Source organism: Genypterus blacodes, unplaced genomic scaffold, assembly GCF_046128005.1.
Source record: "Genypterus blacodes isolate CSIRO-AG114 ecotype Tasmania unplaced genomic scaffold, CSIRO-AGI_Gbla_v1 ptg000067l_1, whole genome shotgun sequence".
Lineage (NCBI taxonomy): Eukaryota > Metazoa > Chordata > Actinopteri > Ophidiiformes > Ophidiidae > Genypterus > Genypterus blacodes.
In genome coordinates this window covers 2,266,838-2,285,854 of record NW_027466879.1, presented here as the reverse complement: position 1 = coordinate 2,285,854, position 19,017 = coordinate 2,266,838, and the positions used below count along the sequence as shown (strand labels likewise).

Here is a 19,017-nt window from a genome sequence, read left to right as displayed (position 1 = left end):
CAGCACAGAATACGAGCACGGCGACTGCAGGAACTTACTTTATTCGCCATTCGTCTACTTGTGTGATACTATAGCCAGAACCACCGCAGATCACAGACACTATGCTGGAAAAGATGGACTTTCAACTTCAATCCAGTGGAAAACAAATCAAATTTGAGTTAAGAGTGTTCTGCTTGTTCCTTGCGGGTGAGTGATTGGACGTACACGCTTTAGAAATCCGTACTGAATTTCACGAGATGACTCAGAGTCTTTCATTGGTTCAGTTGCACCTCTGTGAACAACGTGCAGCTTTAGTATTTGTTTTGAGAAAAGAGCAGAAAGTCTGGCCAGAAGAACAAATGCAGAGAATGTACCGTCCCAGATAATCACTTTCTTGAATGGGCCCAAAAAAGAGAAATCTAGTGAAATGATAGAGCAAGCTCGTGGTTTGGCCCTTGCAGCGAATTTCCCATGAGCCTCTTTGACAATCTAAGGGGATAGCCGCTCTGGCACACGCCACCCGCCCACATACAATAGACAGACGCAAACACACACACACATAAAGTCCTGTTCCCTGCCAGGCGGTGCTGGTGGAGAAACCCCTGGGAGGATGCTGGTCCGGGGCAGGGATGAGTGACAGGAGGTGGGTGAGGAGCAGACTGAGGGGGAGTCGTGGAAGGTGGGAGGGGTTGTCGCTGTGTAAGGAGCAGCAACACTCGTCCTTTTTTCCACTGAACAGGAGGCTTGATATAAATTCTCTGAGCAGAACAGAATGACATTGTGGAACATTTATTAAAGAGTGAAGAAAAATGATTTTTTAGCTTTTACTGAAATATTATACCACCGCCATGAACAATCCTCTATACAAACTCACTCCTATATGCAGCAGGCTTATGGTTTGGGTTTTGTGTCAGCAAGGAGAGAAGCTTTACGTCCTTGGTTAGGGTTTGGGCTGAGAGTAAAGCGGGGAGGTAGAATATTCCTCCTCATCCTCAGCAAATCTAAATTTATTGGTTACCATCTGCAGGGTGGAGGAGTTTGGGTTGTGGCCAGACCCAAGAAAGGCTTCTAATTAAACAGTCATCATTATCAACCTGCGGTCAGCGATCATCATCTCAACACTGGTTCTCCGAGATGAACATGGAACCATTGAGGCTTTCCTTGCAGCCCATGCTGGACTGAATTAGAATAGAAGAAACAGAAGAGAAAAGTGCTAGCGAGAAGGTTTTTCCCTCTTGGCAGAACAGGCAACATGAGGCCCGGTGCCATATCCACTCAGGTTTAAACAATTACCCAACATCAGAGAGACCAGCAGAGCCTCAGCGCTGGCACTTCTGTCGTGTTTTTGACTGCTTTACTTCAGCCCATGGTTTCAGGCATGGCCAAGTGTCACATGTAAGCAGAGCTTTCAATAATTTCAATTAGTATGAGAGGGTGTGCCTGCAGTATCTGTATCACTGCTGCTGTAAGGAGCTTTCCTTTGAGGTTGACAGCCCCTTAATATCATATTTCATGGTTTGATGTGTGAGTGACACAGAAGCGCTCCAAGAGGATGGCAAAATGGTTTATTAGGACCTAATTAGAGCCCTGTGATTAAAGGGGAAGCGACTGTGATTAGGAGACCTGCGGATGATGCGGAAAATGGATGAATATTCAGAGGAGAAAAGCCGAGTTGGTATAAGCCTGTGTGTGTGTGTGTGTATGGGAGTGTGTGGATAGCGTGGGACACGCACACAAATACACGTGCATGTGTTTGGAGGCGATGGGAGTAATACAGGTGCAGAGTCCGGACGGCTGCAGAGCAACAATACACGTCTCACCCAGAGGAAGAACGGCGTGTTTACTCAGCTCGTGTAAGAATTCAGAAATCTGATTGGCTGTACAGCAGACAGGAAGGATGGCCCCAGTTTGTTGTTGGATTCTTTATGGTTTCAGTACATTGACTGCTTATGTGAGTTGATGCACAAACTGTACATTTAAACTTGTATACAGGTCTTTTGTGACTGTGCAGAGGTACACTGCGACCACCGTACACACGCCAGCAAATGGAAGTTGAGTTAACGGCGGTGAGGCAGAGAGGAGAGACATTGTTACCCACACATTTATAACTCCTCTTTCTAAGACCTCTTCAGTTGAAATTCAACAAGAAAAGCAGCTCTTATTTGCTTGTTGTTGGTTGTGAAAAAAATCACCCTTTTTTATTTTGTACGTGAAGACGTGTGTCCACATCAAGAGTGGCCTGCATTGCTCGTTAGCTACAAACTAGCATAACCATTAAGATGTGTTTTAGATGCGTTTTTGAACCTAAGATGTGTAGTTAGCCTGTAAACACGTCACAAAGATGTCACATTCATTATGTCACATTACACAATCTATGGCAATGTTCAATTTAACATTAGCTTCATGTAAATAGGCTGCTTCTATGGAGCTAGCGAGTAGCTTATACGCCACTGTCTACGTAGCAATTGGTAGGCTAGCAACAGCAATGGACCATTTGTCTTAGTGGAAGCTTGTAATAAAGTAAATTCTCATGCAATAAGAGATACATTTAAAATGAATAAAGTGTATTTATAATTTCTTTGGTAAGTAGCTGTAAAATAAGTGGGATAGCATGATGTTATATTGCTGTTATTATGAAAGAAAGCCCTTCAGGTTGATTAGGCTGTATCGGCTTTATTCCACTATAATCACATGCTGTCAATATGTTATGACTTCCCGCAGCAACACAATCAATCGATCAAATGATTGATTAGAAATCCTTCACCACAGCAGAATCACAATGAACAAAATAAGGCACGGAGCCGTAACCAGCTCCAGACCTCCGCAGAGCTCAAACTACCACGGCAGGAGCATCACATGCAACTGTAACACTGTCAAGCTGCTCTGTTAAACACGGAACCTGGAGGAATGTTCAGACTTCAGGGAGCTTTGGGCTTCCTTAAGAATCACTCGTTCGGCTGAACCGCAGAGAATGTGCTGTTTAATGAGAGAGATGAATTGTCTTATTATCTTAGTCTCCATCAGTGGGGAGATTAGCATCAGATTTTCTCTCTTTTCACGTCACAAACTTCAAACTTTTTCAGATATGCGATAGCCGCTGCCATTAGAAATCATTTATGGGAGCGTGCTGAGGGCAGGAGATTGTCGGCAGGGCCTCGCGATTTTACAATTTCACAACTGACTTCCTCCTTAAAATGACACTGGCTTACCTGCCTATTACTCCCTTTGATTTCTACAGTACATGCCTGTGCGCTCGGAGAGGTATTCATAATAAGCTTAAACTCCTCTGGCTTCATTGCTAAAGGGTGCTTATCTCTCGGCTATTCAAGAAAAAGAAGGCTAATATTTTTTCCAATTTCAACATTTTACTGTCCAAACCACATTTAGGGGGCTGTTGTGAAGGGCAGACACACACACACACGGAGCTATGGACACGTACACACACACACACACATATACACACACACACACACACACGCATACACATGCAGCCAGTACACGGCTGTTCTGTAAAAATATTATTTTTGCTTTTTAAAATGTCTAATGGCACAGCTGTGGAATTTTCTTCGTTAAATGGAGGGCGCATGTTTTAACATATTTATTTATATGCTTTATTCGTTGTACATTTTTGCTCGGTGACTAAATGTGATTTCTAAACGTCTGCTTGAATCATTCAGCTCGCATAATATCCAGTGTTTTTCTTGAATTAAACCCCTCATACAGACTATACTCTGCAGCACTTATTACATATTTGGACGCACAATAAAAAGTATTTACATTTTCATTGTGCCTTGATGGAATGCTCAAAGTATGCTCCGCTTCAAAATGTATATTCCCATGTAACGCAAGAAGTACTTTAGAAACTACTTTGCGGTGAGCAGTAGTGGCCACGGAGGACTCTCTCTCTCTTTTGCTTGGAACAATGTCAGTTTTTCTTGTACAGTAATAAGAAGCATGTGTTGAGCTACCCCGAAAAAAACACAAGTGACCTTTCATGTGACCCACCTGTCGTGCTTTCAGCACCATTAACACAAAACTCATGTTGCTATTGTGCGGACAGCTCTCTCTGAGGCCTTAAAGAGCCTCTTATTCCTGCCCTTCTGTTCCCTCTTCTTTATTATTTTGCTTCAGGAGCCTTGAAAGGACAAGGGGAGACTGTTTAGCCCGAGACACACTCAACCAGCATATCAGTGAAACACAGAAGCCAACTAAACAACACTCCGAAAATAAGAATAAATAAGAGAAGTATTTGCAGTGCGTCTTCCTCCATCGGCGGACAGTGTGCAGTAGGTCTCCCCTGTGTGTCCCAGTCCTCTGCCTGCAGCTCCAGCCTGCTGACTTTCTCAGATTTACCATTGCCTGTGGTACCGCTGTAACAGGCTCCAAGGACATGATGGGAATATAATAACTGCTTGACAATGTTTTTCTTACCCCCCTCATGCTCCACTAAATGTAATATGTGCCCAGAAACATGGGCTATATAGTGTAGGTTGTGATGTCAGTTGTTATTGCTGGATATGCATACTAGGAAATCTTGGATTATTTTCCAAAATCGGCTGTGCAGAGTGCATTATGTCACAAAGGCCACATTGTGGCTAGTTGGGTGTAGAGCCCTCTCTCTCTTTCTCTCTCTCTCTGTCTGTCTCGCTCCCTCTCATTCTGAGCACTGCTCGGCCACCTTCTGTGCTTCCAGTCCAGACTGCAGCCTTACTTTTGCCCATTTCCTCTCCTTGTGCTGCAATCAATGGACAATGGGTCTATAGGATGGCTTAGTGGGGGAAAATTCAGCCACCAAAAGTGTGCAGAGTGCTGGCCAAAAAAGCTTTCCAATTTTTTTTCTCCAAAGCAAAATGATTATGTGCAATATTTCTGTGGATATCTTCATAACAACACAATATTATGGTTTACATGATGTATCCAAACATTTGCACGGATGCTGTGGGTTGGATGTGCATGCTCTTTGTAATACAGGGATGGATTTTGTTGAATGAAATGAGTTTAATTGAGCCATGACTTACAGTGCCTATTCTAAGTCCTCTGCTATCCAGTAGGTTGGGAGTCCAACACTGCTTTTGTACACTATGGACTGGAAGAAGGTCCCATACAGAGCCTCCTGTTTTTCAACTAATTGAATTTGTCACTAACGTATTCTGGCAGGAACCTCTTACCTTGTTTGACTTATTTATTGCCTGACTGTAGAGGTAATTTGACCTTTCATTTGAAAGGCTGTTTTTTAATCCAGAAAAGGAGTGTTAAACTCAATTATGCTGGTGATCAGTGGCTCAAACACTACATTTGTTTCTTCTGAGGGGACAAGCCAACTGGAGCTCAGCTCTCAGTTCCTTCTCTCAGCCCTTCCACCCCTACAAGGCAACACGGAGGGGGGGTGGGGGTGAGGTAAATTAGGAGGGAAGAGAAATGAGGATGGGGGGCAATGAGTGAGATGAGGGAGGGAGAGAGAGAGAGAGAGGAGAGAGAGAGAGAGAGAGAGAGAGGGGCGCGAGTGCCCTACAGTTCCTGACATGTCACAGGAGATTTGTGTCCTCCCTTTAAATCATTTCCCTCTTTAGAAGATTAAGAAGGCAGAAATATTCTCAAACTGATCATTTTCCCTCCCACTAAATGGACTCATTTGCATTTGCGAACGCTGCTATTAATTGTGGGTTTCAAAAAAGACAAATGCTCATTGCCCCTGTAAATAAAAATAAAAAGCAGAGGTCACAATGTTAATTGTTGAAACGTCTGTAGAGGAGCCAGTGAAGCCCAACCAAAGCAGATCACCATCAGATTTACACAACGGCTGCACACAACTTAATGTTTTGTTTATCTGACCCTTGGTTCTTAATCAGGATTTCTGTCATTTTTCTTCACAAAAATGGAAATATGTATTTTTAATCCAGCAGAACTAAATGACTAAAGTGAATGGCACCATTTAGAGTCACATTCTAAGCAGGATGCAGGGAAACAGACAATAGCAATTTCCCTCATGTCATTAGTTAAAGTCATCTATCGTCATGGTGTTGATCTAGGTGCTAAATTTGTATTTATGGACTTAGCAAATCTAAAAATGTGATAGTAACACAAGTCACTGGAGGAACAGTAGCTATCAAACACCACGTCCCTTCTTCCAAGACCAAAAACACAGAATAATTTGAGGACACCGGTGCCTTGTTGTAACCTGATCATTTATGGATCAGTCGTTTCCTTTCTGGTTTAATTCACCATGTGATTGATTTTCAGTGCAATACTGTCGGAAAATATCCACACTAAGCCGCGCTTGAAATAGGGGATCATTTGAATACAGATGCGTACAGCTTAGGCCTTGTCACTGGAAACCACTTGGAGCCAGGAGACAATTGCAGGTTGATTATGTTGCTTCTGACAGAAGTTGCAACTCCTTTGTACAAGGCAGCGATATTTGCATCTAAATGCTTATTGTAGGCATCTAAACAGCATAAAGGCTGATTGTAAATGCCAGCTGTTGGGCCGTCCTCAGGAATAAAAAAAAAATAATAATTTCAGTAAGGAAAATTGGAATGGAAATGAGGGAATTATTTTCAAACAGTGGAGCTGAAATCAATAAGTAGGAAATGGTGGCATATTGTTGAGCTGGACGTATTTGTCATTTCTATTGAACGTGTTTGTACAATTACATATGAATCCATTTACAGTTCGATACTGCATGTTGCATTTTTACTGGTGGGGACATAGAAGAGCACAAAAGCCGACAGGATTCATCTGAACATAAACACTGATTGTTGCTCCGCAGGTGTGTGAGTTGTGGAAACAAAGGAATTCTCTCTCTAATTTCTCTGTAAGGAAATATGACTGTTATGATCTATTTCACATATCCCTTTGCTTACTTTCAGATTGTTGAGTTTGCAGGTATTCTAGATCCAGCACGACATTCTTACCTAGCTCTCTGTGTGTGTTTGTGTATCTGTATGTAAGTGTGCTACATATGTGGCTGTACGTGTGTTTGTGTCTGCCTGGTGCCCCGAAACACAGTGATGCCCCTGCTGATTCTGCTCCTCTGGCTCTTTGTCCTGCAGCACTCAGCGTGTCTGCCTCCTCGGGAGACTGGCAGGCTTCTCTAGTGTGGCTCCACAAAGGCCCAGCCTCCTTTGAGGTGTTAAAAACTTCCATTTATGCATCTCCCTGGACAAAAAAGCACCAAGCCCATTTGAGTCCAGTAGTGACACAGGCAGACATTGTGGCCACGCTTCTCTAGCACTCATTTCACAGATTCTAAAACCAGTATGTGGTGAACAGGATTTGAGGAGCTAAAGTGCCCCGCGAGGGCCAGGCGATAAGAGGGAAGAAACGCCACTGCCACCAGTAAACTAGAAGATTCGTCCAGGAAAACCACAGCTGTGTGTATGTGTGTGTGTGTGTAAGAGAGAGAGAGAGAGAGAGAAAGACACATTTGTTTTTTATATTCTTGCCCCCAGCATACACAAATACACAAACCCCATACTGGAAAAGAATAAAGGGGAAAAGAACGGAGGCAAGAAAGAGAGAAATCCTCTTTGGAATGGATGTTAAGAAAACAGGCCTCATCAGTGTGCAAAAAGACATTGCTTTCCTGTATACGCTCTTTATAGCCTTTGTAGTGAAGAATATTGCAGAGGGAATCAAAGAGAATTGATAGTTTGCACACCCGCCTGTTAGGAGCGCTGGGAACCGTACGGCGTCCACCGCTGAGGAAAACATTCTATTTGCTGCTCGTCTCTCTCCCTTCACCCTCCCTTCAGCCTTCAGCAAATAGACTTTTATTCTTGTTATTTGATGCAGAGGAAATGACACATAATGTATTTGCAGAGCAGCCTTGTCGAGCCGCCGCGGTGCAGTGCTGCATCAGGCCGTCACACTTTATATGACACTGCTGCACTTCAGTGTTGTCACTAGCCTAAATGCCCCTCGCTGTTTGAGACGCTCTCAAACGTATTAGGCGGCAGCGTCGCGGCATCTGTCCTCCCTGACGTGTTGGCACTAAGACAGAGCGTCGGGGAAGTGAGAGGGAGAACCTGAGAGCGACGGGCGAGTGATATGAGAGGAGGAGAACAGAGGGGCGTGCGAGGCCGCGGCAGTTAGCGGTGTGCTGGAGCGTGGAACAGCTGTTTGCAAGTGATCGACCTGTTTCATCAAACGCCAAATTACTCGATGATTCGCTGATTCCCGAGGAGCATGCAAAGCTTCTTTAGAACGCAGCTGGACTGTGGAGGTTTTGTGAACTGGTTGTACGCGGTTAATCACACCAGTCTGAAGTTAAAGCTACCATTTAATGAGCTGACGACGACTCTATAAAAGCTGCTTCCTCCTGAAGATGATCTGTGCCAGTGTGGCCACTAGCCCTCTCCTGACTGCAGATGGCCCGGGCCTCCCAGTGTAACCGGCGGTTACTCGCTGCATGTCGACCCGCCGTTTCATATTTCACAGATGATAGTATTGCGGAGAGGATTGACTTGATGGAATTGGATATTTAACAGACAATCACATGTGTTGAATCACTATATTACACATTTCCGTGCCAGAATGTTCCGCGCTTCGCCCCTCCGCCCGGAACGCACGCAACCGCCCGGCCGTCTCCCTCCTCCCATTTCCCCATTTCTCCTGGGACCGCTGTTACAGGCCCACCTCATTGCATCCCAAACTCCCCCGGCCCTGCTGCTGTAGAGATAACCAGACAGCATCCAGGTAGGCAGCAGCAGCCTGCTGATGGAATAGATTACCTGTATTGTGAAAAATAACCAACTCTGCAAAATTCCTACTTTAGCGTGTTTGGACGCAGGAGAGAGAGAGGGAGGATTTGGAATGGAGGATTGGGAGGATTTTTTTTTTTAACATGTTGCAGATCTGGAAGAATTCCAAACAGAAGTTGAAGCACAACTTTTGACTTGCCTCACATATATGCACATGCTGAAATGTACATATAGATACTGTATGCAAACATATACACCTGGCTTGCACACACACACGCCCACATACGTTAGATTTAAAACTAGTCTATGTAGTCTATAATATTGAAATCTGCTGGAGTAACTTTCCCTGCCTTGGTTGATCTGTTTGGTCGCCCCTGTGTTGTGTACAGTTGTTTATTGATGCAGAGGCGCTGTCACATGATGTTTGAAGACACGACTCCCTGTTATGGTCGGGGAAATTAAATCACGCATAGTCCATACCGTCCATGGACACGTCTGGAATGTTGACAGTTCATTTGATTTGGGAGTGAATCTCTTTCTCACAATGTTTCCAGGTGTGTGTGTGTGTGTGTGTGTGTGTGTGTGTGTGTGTGTGTGTGTGTGTGTGTGTGTGTGTGTGTGTGTGTGTGTGTGTGTGTGTGTGTGTGTGTGTGTGTGTGTGTGTGTGTGTGTGTGTGTGTGTGTGTGTGTGTGTGTGTGTGTGTGTGTGTGTCTCATAAGGACACAGGAGAAGGCCAATGTGGGAAAGCTTACATTAACTAAGGGTTAATTAAGGGTTAACTCCATATTTTGTCCTCTGGAACTTGTTTGTTTGTGTGTGTGTGTGGTTGTGTGTGTGTATCATATGCCACATTTGAGAAGGCAGTCTGGATTCTGGTTGATGTCCTCAATTTGGTTTCAGTGTAATTACATTAAGGATAACCCAGAACAGTCTGTGTCTTCAGTGGGGTTGAGTAAAGTGTGCGGTTGTTTAGACTTGTGTGTGTGTGTATTCTACAAGCTGATGATTTTTTAAAACATGCATTTTTAAGTATTGGTAGAAACTTAGTAGTGTCCTAGACGTTTGTGTGTGTGTGGCTGGAGAAAAGGACAGAACCATCCCAGGTGGCTGTGAGCCGTCTGTCTGTCCTTGCTGCTTTGATGTCGGCACCGGCAGCCCATTTTGTTTTTTATGCCTCTGAACCAAACTCCCTTAATTCTCAGTGTAGAGAAATTATTTTAGTCTCACTTCAGCTTTAATGGGTAAGTTTACGTGGCACTTTATGGAGAATATGTCACACCTCTCCCTCTCTCTCTCTCTCCCTCTCTCTCTCTCTCTCTGCCTTCTTCCGTGAAAATAAAAAATATGATGCTCGGTTTATAAAAATTTGGCAAAACTAATCATTGGAATTTGGTCTTGGAATTATGTTTAATAAATCCCCAATGCTGTAATTAGGAAAGGGCAGTGGCTGTTTTACGTTTCCTGCCTGTAGACTTAATGCAGAGCAGGAAAAGAGCTGCTGCGCGACGCCACACCACAATCGGCTGGTTTGATTCTTATTACATCATCACTGCCTTTGAATCATTATTCTGTCGTTTGACTTTCCTCATTATTGCCATTGCTGCTTTCCCCTCAAATAATTAACTAGAATATCCAGTACATAATTAATCAATCTGCCTATTTATTATTTACCTCATTGTTCTCAATTAACACAAGATTATGAATTCAAAGGTTTGTCAATATCGACCAGCGGTAATTACAAGAGCTCTCATTTACTCGGGCAGAACGGGAATTAGGCTTATAGATGTTATAGAATCACCGTCCGTGTAAGAGATGTTCACATAATAATGTTGCACAGACCTGAATAGATGCGGATTTAAGTTAATCGCGCGTGTGTGTGGGCGTCTGTGTCAATACAGGAGTGGGTGGTTGTAGTTGGAGCATAGTTCAGAACAGTGAATTAGTGTGTTAGTGTCCTCTGTAAAGCAGGGATACACTTCAAGCTCTGAGGTGCCATTCAAGTAACAGCTCTCCTTTCAGCCGGGGTCACCTGGGTCCCCGCTCACCTATTGTCACCTCCAGCCTCAAGGCTGCTACATTCAGACCCGTCTGCTCATCTGGCTCATTCTTCTGGCCCTCCAGCCGCCCACGCAGCAATCCTCTGCACTGCACTCTGACAACAATGCAGTGCGAGTCGGTACATTTATCTGGTCTTGTTGTTGGGAGACTGAGGTGCAGGAGTGCAAATTAGTGACAGATCAATTAACCATGACCATAAAAACCCTGGGCCTTGTTTAATTGGCAGTGCAGGGACAGACTAATTGTATAAATCAGCTGGTAATGAGATCTTGGCTTATTGTGAAAAACAAGATCATGTGAGAAAATGAACATGAACGTGCTTACAGCTTATTCAGAGTGTTTTATAATCCCTTAAAAAAAAAAGAATCTACTCCGAACCGTTGCTCTCGTACTGGACTTCCATGATTATTTGTATTCGCACTAATAAAACTCATCAGTTGCCGCACATGGTGTAACCAACACAGCGTGGCCCTAAATAAATCATTAGCAGGCAGCCCTTGAAGAAAGAAAGTAAAATTAGATAAAACAAGCACTTCATGTGAGAGCTGTTTATCGGTCGAGTCCGCAGACTGCAGGGCAGATTAATGAGGTATCGGAGAAGTGGATTTTAAACATTGTCTAGGACGAGTTCCCAATGGTGACAGCTGGAGGTCAGACGGTAACAAAGCTGTTTTAGCTCAGCTGTGGAGACTCTGACCCTCAGCCAACAGTCACCATGGCCCCCGCCTCGCTCTCGTTTGTGCTCCCTCTGTTTGTTCTCATGTCGGTAAATACAGTTATCTAAGAGGCGTGTTGGTCCTAACCATGTTCTACATTCACTGGAATTTCCGTAACGAAAGAAAGGGCATTCATGTGTATTTGAACGTGTTATTTAGATTAAACGCAAGATATAAAATGAGCTTTTCTCCTCTTCTTTGGTTACATTTCAGGTCTTTTACATGAGTTCAAAATCAACTAAGCAGTGATCGCTGGAAGCTGGGGATTGAGTCTTTCAGTTTTGGTAAGTATCAATTTGCCTCTTCAGCTGTTCCTTTCTGCCACATGTCTAATTCACCCCTGGTGCCTTTCACCTACATTGAACACCTGCATCAAATGAGGTGGACAATTGGATAGTCACACAATGTATGCACAATTAGACGGTTACACAGTTGCAAAGTTATTGACACAGGCAGTGTTTCTGTGCTCATTAAACCATTTAAAATCTTTTTCTCTAAAATCAGTGAGTCGCACTGTCAAGGTCGAACCGGGCTGGCAAATGTATCAGGGGTTTTGCAAATTGTGAGCCATGACTACTGCTACTAAAGAAAGCAACACAAGAGAGGAAAAGAGCAACAATCAGGAGTCGTGTGTTTTTGTAAATCCAAAACCATTAATGGCATTAGGTGAACAACAAACTGTGATTCCTTTTGTGACACTAAAGGAGGCGTTCCATTGTTGGTTAGGGTTCAAAGATGAAGCAATTTTACAAAACCACAGCTTCTTCTTTTGTGACAATAATACCATTTTCATAAAGGATTTTGAATAGATTGTGTAGATTGTGAAGATGTGAACGAGACGTAAACATTGACAGGACTGTTAGGATTCTTGTTGTTGTTGTTTGTCAAACACACATGACACATTGCTGCAGAGGAGGAGGCGAGTCCACCAGGTGAGGACCTGCAGGTGGAGGTGGCTCACTCCCATTACAACCATTAGATGCCTGAGTACATCCATTTAAAATGACAAATATGTTGCTCCGTTAGTCTCAGTGAGATAATTGTGGTTGTTAGATTTAGAAGAGCATAATTTGTAGAGTAACAGGCTACACAGCGCCTCCAATATCTATTATAGTCTACTAATCCAAAAGTCATTTCCTATTAACTGTAGAGTTATTATAGAAGTGCCAATGTAAAGCTGAGCACTGTGTTGAAGATCTAGTGCCACGGATGATTTGAAAGCGCTTTAAATGAATGTCTTCACAGCAATAGAGTCAGATTATTGTCCTGAAATGCTCTGTATTGCCTTGGAAAATAGAATAGAGCAGAGCACAGACCTTCATGCATCAATATAATATTACTTTAATGGTCTTTGCTTGGCTGCTGCACTCGCACGCTTTCTAATAAAAAAAATGTATCCGAGGTATTGAACAAATAAAGCTGGGGAACTTAGTTGATATTAATCTTTTCCTCCAAATGTCAGTTGGCGATATCATGAGAGACGGGACAGAGTGATATTAATGTAGCGGAGGAGCTCTTCAATAACCTAACGTGATCTCAAAGTTCAGGGCCATTTACCATTGTTTAATCACAGCGCTTCACGTCAAACACACTCTTCTGCTCCGAGGAAACGTGCACCCCCCCCCCCCCCCCCCCCCCCCCCATCCCCTACCCCCCCACCAGCCCCTGCCTCTGCTCATGTGCAGGTTTGAGCTCATAAAATAGCCCTGCACCCATAATGCTGAGTGTCATCTGTCAGTTCACACTCCTCAGGTATTCTTACTTTATATAAAGCATCTAAGCAACATTCTAAAACACTGTTAACACAACAACAGAATACTTTTGAACACAATGCAAACGCACACAAGTAACATTTTCCCCAAATGTCATGTGAACACCACTTGTAACAGACTTGCATTGTTTTATAATAAATTAATCGACTCAAGCGTGTAAACAAACCATCGTTTTATTATCTGAGCAATCCGCTCCCATTTGCCAATTAAGCAGCCCATCCTGTATAATGACTGAGTCTTACACTGACTGCTCATCTCTGTCCAGGTTTGTGTTAGTTTGTGTTGCTGACCTGCTCTCCTGTGTAATTCACATGCATCCTCGTATGATAATTCATCATAATACATGGCAGGATGTAAATTAGTTTTCTTAAGGAGCAAGTTAATTGCACTGATTGAATCACATTTGGAAACACCTGAGGATAGGTTGGAACATCTCAATGGGCCAAATGGCCGATGTGCCATTTATCTCATTATCAATAGCCTCACAGTCTCACAGCTCAGACTCATTGTGTGTGTCACTGCTAAAGAGGACAGTTTGGGGAATCATTTAATCAGGAATTTAGTAAATGGCACTTCAGGATAAAATGAAAATGAATAACCTTTGAATGGAAATCTCTCATCTATTATTTATCAAATGTGCCTCTTCAGTCTACTGACCTTGCAATCATTATGGACAATATGTTTTAAAAGGGGAAATGCATTAAAAAAAACACTTTATGAAGATTTTTCAATTTCATCAGGGAAAATTACATCAGAATGTGTGAATCTGGTAATAGAAAAATACCTTTCCATATGTCTATATCTTATTTTGAGGAGCCTTAACTTAAACTATGCCTTTAAAGGTGATCAGTGTGTTTAGGATCCTTTTACAGTATGTGATTATGTGGTCTGCACATGAATCACAAGTATAGGATTTATTGCTTCTGTTTATTATTATAATTTGAAGGTTTTGATTGACTTTATTTATTTCTCTGATTGAATATAAACCCTAATATGGACTCGGCTGCTGCCCTGCTTCTAAAGGTACAGGGGAGGCAGTAGTCGAGTGGGTAGAGCTTCCGCTTAAGAACCGGAGGGTTGCCGGTTCGAGTCCCTGCCGAGGTGCCCCTGAGCAAGGCACCGAACCCTCAATTGCTCCCCCCTCTGCGAAGGGTGGTAATATAATGTAATGTAGGTCGCTTTGGATAAAAGCGTCTGCCAAATGATCGTAATGTAATGTAATGTAATGTATGTTCTTTGTACTGCAGGACAGAGTTTCACCTCCTATATGGTAGAAAACAGGACCAAAGACACACCATTAATTTTCTTGCTACCCCAGCTGTGGAAAGTAATGCATAACTAAAAGTCCAGTCAAATGAATTAATGATTTCAACCATGAACTTTTCTCCCAAAACACCATGAATCGTCTCCTACTGATAATGCGCCGCGACCCTGGAGTGTGAAATCTCTGTTGCGCCGAGAGTAGCCAGTTAATTGATTTGCAAATTATCTAAAGTTTGTGGTGCCCAGGGGAGTGCTGGGCTCTAATGACAGCCCATTTTCAAAGAGTTGCAGGAAAAAAAGTCTTCCCAAGCAAACTGGTATTAAATTGTGATCGTGAGCTAATAGTGAGTTTTAATCTGGAGGCAGGAGAAGAGCCGCCTGTCAGCCAGTCCCTCTGGCTTTACCTGATTCCATGATTGCGGAATTCAATGCAAATTCAACTGGGCCAACACCACAATTGCTATGTTGCATAATTTTGCATTTTACTGCATAATTATCACGTCCTTTTTCATTTTAACGCACACATTTCGCACCTGTCGGAGAGTGGACCGGTGTGTTGGCAGCTCCTCCTGAAGCCCATTCTGCTTCAAATCCATTACAATCGACTTTACGTGGAAGTGTTGACGTGGATTGAAAGTTGACTGCAACATAAAACAGAAGTGAAGAAATCGTGATGCTGTTTAGTTTAATTTGCCTTCATTTAAACGCTAGCATAAATATTTGTACAAACTATGAATATTAATCATGGGGCAATAGGATATCATTGTAAAATCATTTTTCAGCCTCTACAGTTATAAAACATTTCCAATGAACCAAAGTCATGCACATTTATGCCATGATGGACTATCAATAGATGTAATTTGGTCCAGATCCAGACACATTTTCAAAACCACTGTGTAATGACAAAGCAATTCAGTGTTGTTATGATTATACTGAGGTTTCCAAAGTACTTTGAATGCATCAAATGCAGAGGGAGATTCTGGTCAAAAAACCATTTGTTTCATCAGGAAAATATTCTATGAAGAACAAGACGCATCTTTGCTTTTTCAGCCTTGGCAGAGGTATGAGCTCCAATGAGCGACCCTCTTCTTCTGCCTGGAAAAGGAACGGAGCATGCAGTAAAGCCTGGCTCTGACATATCCCTCATGCAGATGAATACGTAGCTGGAACATGAGTTTGTCCGCAGACTCATAAAGGCTCCAGATGTAAATGTGTCGTCTGTGTGTAAACCTGACACTCATTTCAACAAATTCAGGGATTAACTTTCTGACACCTAAACAAATTGGGTCCGACTGACCCGGGCAGGTTGTGATGTCATTACTGTGCCTCTCATCACTCTGGTTGTAAACACTACACTGCACGTCTGATGTGTTTATTTAACCACTGCTTGTAGATATTTCAAAGAAATGAATGGCCACAGTTTGAATAAATCAATCTCAGTTTGAAATAGATTTTCTTGTGGTATTGCATGCAGCTGGTTTAGGATAGAATCTCCCAGAACAGGTCGGTGTTGTCCTTTACATAGTGCGTGTTCCTTTTGCTTTTTGTTAAAGTTGTTGGATCCCCGTGTTAATATGAAGGAGCCTCTAATCTGGACCCATTAGCAACTGCTGTCATTCAGACACACGGTGTCGGCCTGATTTAAATAAAATGAAATGAAGATAGTTGTTTCTGGTCCCTTGGCTTCACTCATTGCCATAAACATATGCTCTGTGCCCCGCTTCTTTCCATCTTATTTATGACTTTAATTTGTTGTGTGGGCTGCGCTAGAAATCAAATTTAATCCAATCCTCCCAGGGACCCTGTCATATAATAACATGGTAATTTCTGTGTATCCTTTTGAAAAATGAGGAAATTAATTCTTCCTGACATGTTCTAATTATTCCAGTGTGAACGGCGGATGGGTTCCCCTCCTCCCACCCACCCACCCCCCGGCCCCTTAAGTGTCAGTTGCCGACGGGTGGCGAGGTGCTAATGCTGACCAGCAGCGCGTTTAATTTGAAACATGAGCAGACACCTTTCAACACACCTTCCTAATGTTAGAGTGGCTTACACAAATTAATTCACTACTCATCTGGCAGCTCTGACGGAGATGTGTGTGTGGGTGCGTGTTTGCAAGAGCGCGTGTGTGTGCGTGCATGTTGAGGAATGGAGGGGCGATGGTACACTAGTGCCATTAGTAAAGGTGACATAAGGTGTGGGTGTGTGTGTGTGTGTGTGCGTGTCCAATGTTTTGTAGGTGTGTGGCCTGTGCTCATGCCAGTGTGTGGATAGCTGTGTGTGGGTGTGTGTGTGTGTGTGTGTGTTGGACCAGGTATCATCGTATTTCATGAGTGGCTGTTGAGGTGGTGTGAAGCCGTCTGTTGGGATTGCCTGGGCAGCTTTCGCCTCTGGATCTCCCACCTCTCTAAGCAGCGGCACCTTCACACACACACACACCCACACACACTCCACTGAGCACTCTGAATGGCTTATTTAATTAGACTGTCATCAGCCACTCTTTAGCGTATCACTACTCACAGGGATGATTTGGAACAAGGGGTTAAAATTCACTCGTTAAATGAATAACGGCATTTTATTTGCAATTGTCTGGCATCAGTCTGGCAGAATCCACATTTTCGCAGTTTGCTTGTGTTTTCCAGCCTGCATGAATACACACTCTAGATTTTTAACGGAGCGCACCATTGACCTTTGACCTTTACCACACGGCCCATCTTTCACTTGTCAGTCAGCAGCTATAAATTTCCAGATTGTTTACAGTTTTCCATTTATTGGCCTCCAATGATGAAACAAAAAAAGAGTCAGAACAACACTGGTCGATAATTAGCGAGGTTAAAATAAGAACCTTAAATGAAGACGCATTCACAAAGCTCGTGATGCATTCAGGGCTCGGAGAGGAGAAAATGTGTTTCCACTGTAATTATGTTCAGTATCTAAAGAGCTGAGACAAGAGGAGAAAGAATAAACAAACAGAATTTACTGAACTTTGGAGTCGGGTTAAAGCCACAGAACTGTAATTGATTTAGTGTGTGCGTGTCTGTGTGCGTGTGTGTGTGTGTGTGTGTGTGTGTGTGTGTGTGTCGTCTCCGGGTCGCAGAACAGAGTGCTCATAGCCGTGGCGTCATGGTAGAGGAGAAGAGAGCACCGCTTTGTGAACGGTGGGTGGGTCCCCCCATGACTCAGAGAGGGGAGAGGCGTCAACATGGCCGCCCGGCCCACAGGGATTAAAGCGTCCCCCCCGCCCCCCACACACACACACACCCTGCAGGGTTAATCACTGCCATCTTGGATCCATGCAGAGGGAGCAATTGCGCTCTCCATCACTGTGGAAGAACTGAGACATACTGTAAGCCACCAGTCAGGCTTCCACTGCAGCCGCTCTGTGGGCAGATCTGCTTCATAAGCTTGTTTCCACTCTGCACAATAGAACATTTTCAGCTCTGGTTTACTCGTCTCAAGGAGGTTGGAGCTCAGCACATGCCGCTCGCTCTCTCTCTCTCTCTCTCTCTCTCTCTCTCTCGCTCTGTCTCTGTCTCTCTGTCTCTCTGTCTTTACCCTCTCTTTTGTCCAGTTTGCGCTTCTCGTCGGCGTAGTTAAAGGATATACGAAGCAACCTGTGATTCAGTCGCTCACACGCTTGTAAGGATGTGTTTAGGTAACTTCTGCGTCTGGCTGTGCACTTCGCACTACGTGAGGCCCGTTAATGACTGAAGGCTGCGAGCGCCGTCTCGTGCCAAGACCCACATGGCTGCTGGCGGTGCATTAAATCAGCAGTCAATTTGACTGGAAGTTTGAAATCTGGGCTAGGTTAAGGGGATGTGCTGAAGCCGTGTTAATAGCGAGCTTGTTGTCCATATGGTACTGCTTTAATAGAGCGCATTTGTTGCAGATGGTGGGAGACTTGGTTAGGCAGAGGCAGCTTTTGGCAGAGGCTCGTTCTTCGAAAGGGCCGCCGCGCTGCTCAGACTGATGCGGGCCAACTGAGCGACGTCTCCCCTCCCTGCCTCCTCCACCAGAACGTCTGCCCTTGAATTGCGGCCGAGCCTTCATTTAAAACCATTCTCGTCTTTTCTTTTTTGTTTTTTTGTCTTAATACAATATGGCTCAGTCACTTTTTCCTGAGTTCGGTGGTTCTGCATCCAAACCACACCTTCGCTTCCATAGGCTGAGTTCATTTGTCTCAGACCACAATGATGGTCGACAGCGGGCCCAGCTGAGGAAACACAAGCGGAGCGGAGTGAGAGTGAAAGAAGCCCAACTGCTAAATAAAACCAAACGTAAAGATAGATTCCGACTGGCCTAATTTCACCTCCTGCCACCTCACTGTTTCTGGAAGCCTGCTGCAGAATTCATGTCAGTGTACGAAGCCTCAGTGAATGAAAGTAGTTTTGGATCTAAGGCAGCAGTTGGATTTGTGGAAAGGCATGTGTGTCTTTGTCGGCGTGTATGTGAAGAGGCTAGTGCGCGTTTTTGTTTTGTTTAGTGTGTCTGCCGCGGGTATGTGTGCTTTTTGCACCCAGAAGTGA

At 43.8% G+C, this 19,017-nt stretch overlaps 1 protein-coding gene across 6 annotated transcripts in view; it reads left to right on the top strand.

Moving 5' to 3' along the window:
- sox6 (SRY-box transcription factor 6) overlaps window positions 1-19,017 on the top strand; it is a 134,728-nt gene that overhangs the window by 8,156 nt on the left and 107,555 nt on the right. For all 6 annotated transcript variants that reach the window (XM_076155544.1, XM_076155543.1, XM_076155542.1 and 3 more), the window contains exon 2: window positions 11,670-11,740. The gene's annotated coding sequence lies outside the window, so the exon portion shown is untranslated. The remainder of the gene's footprint in view (window positions 1-11,669; window positions 11,741-19,017) is intronic.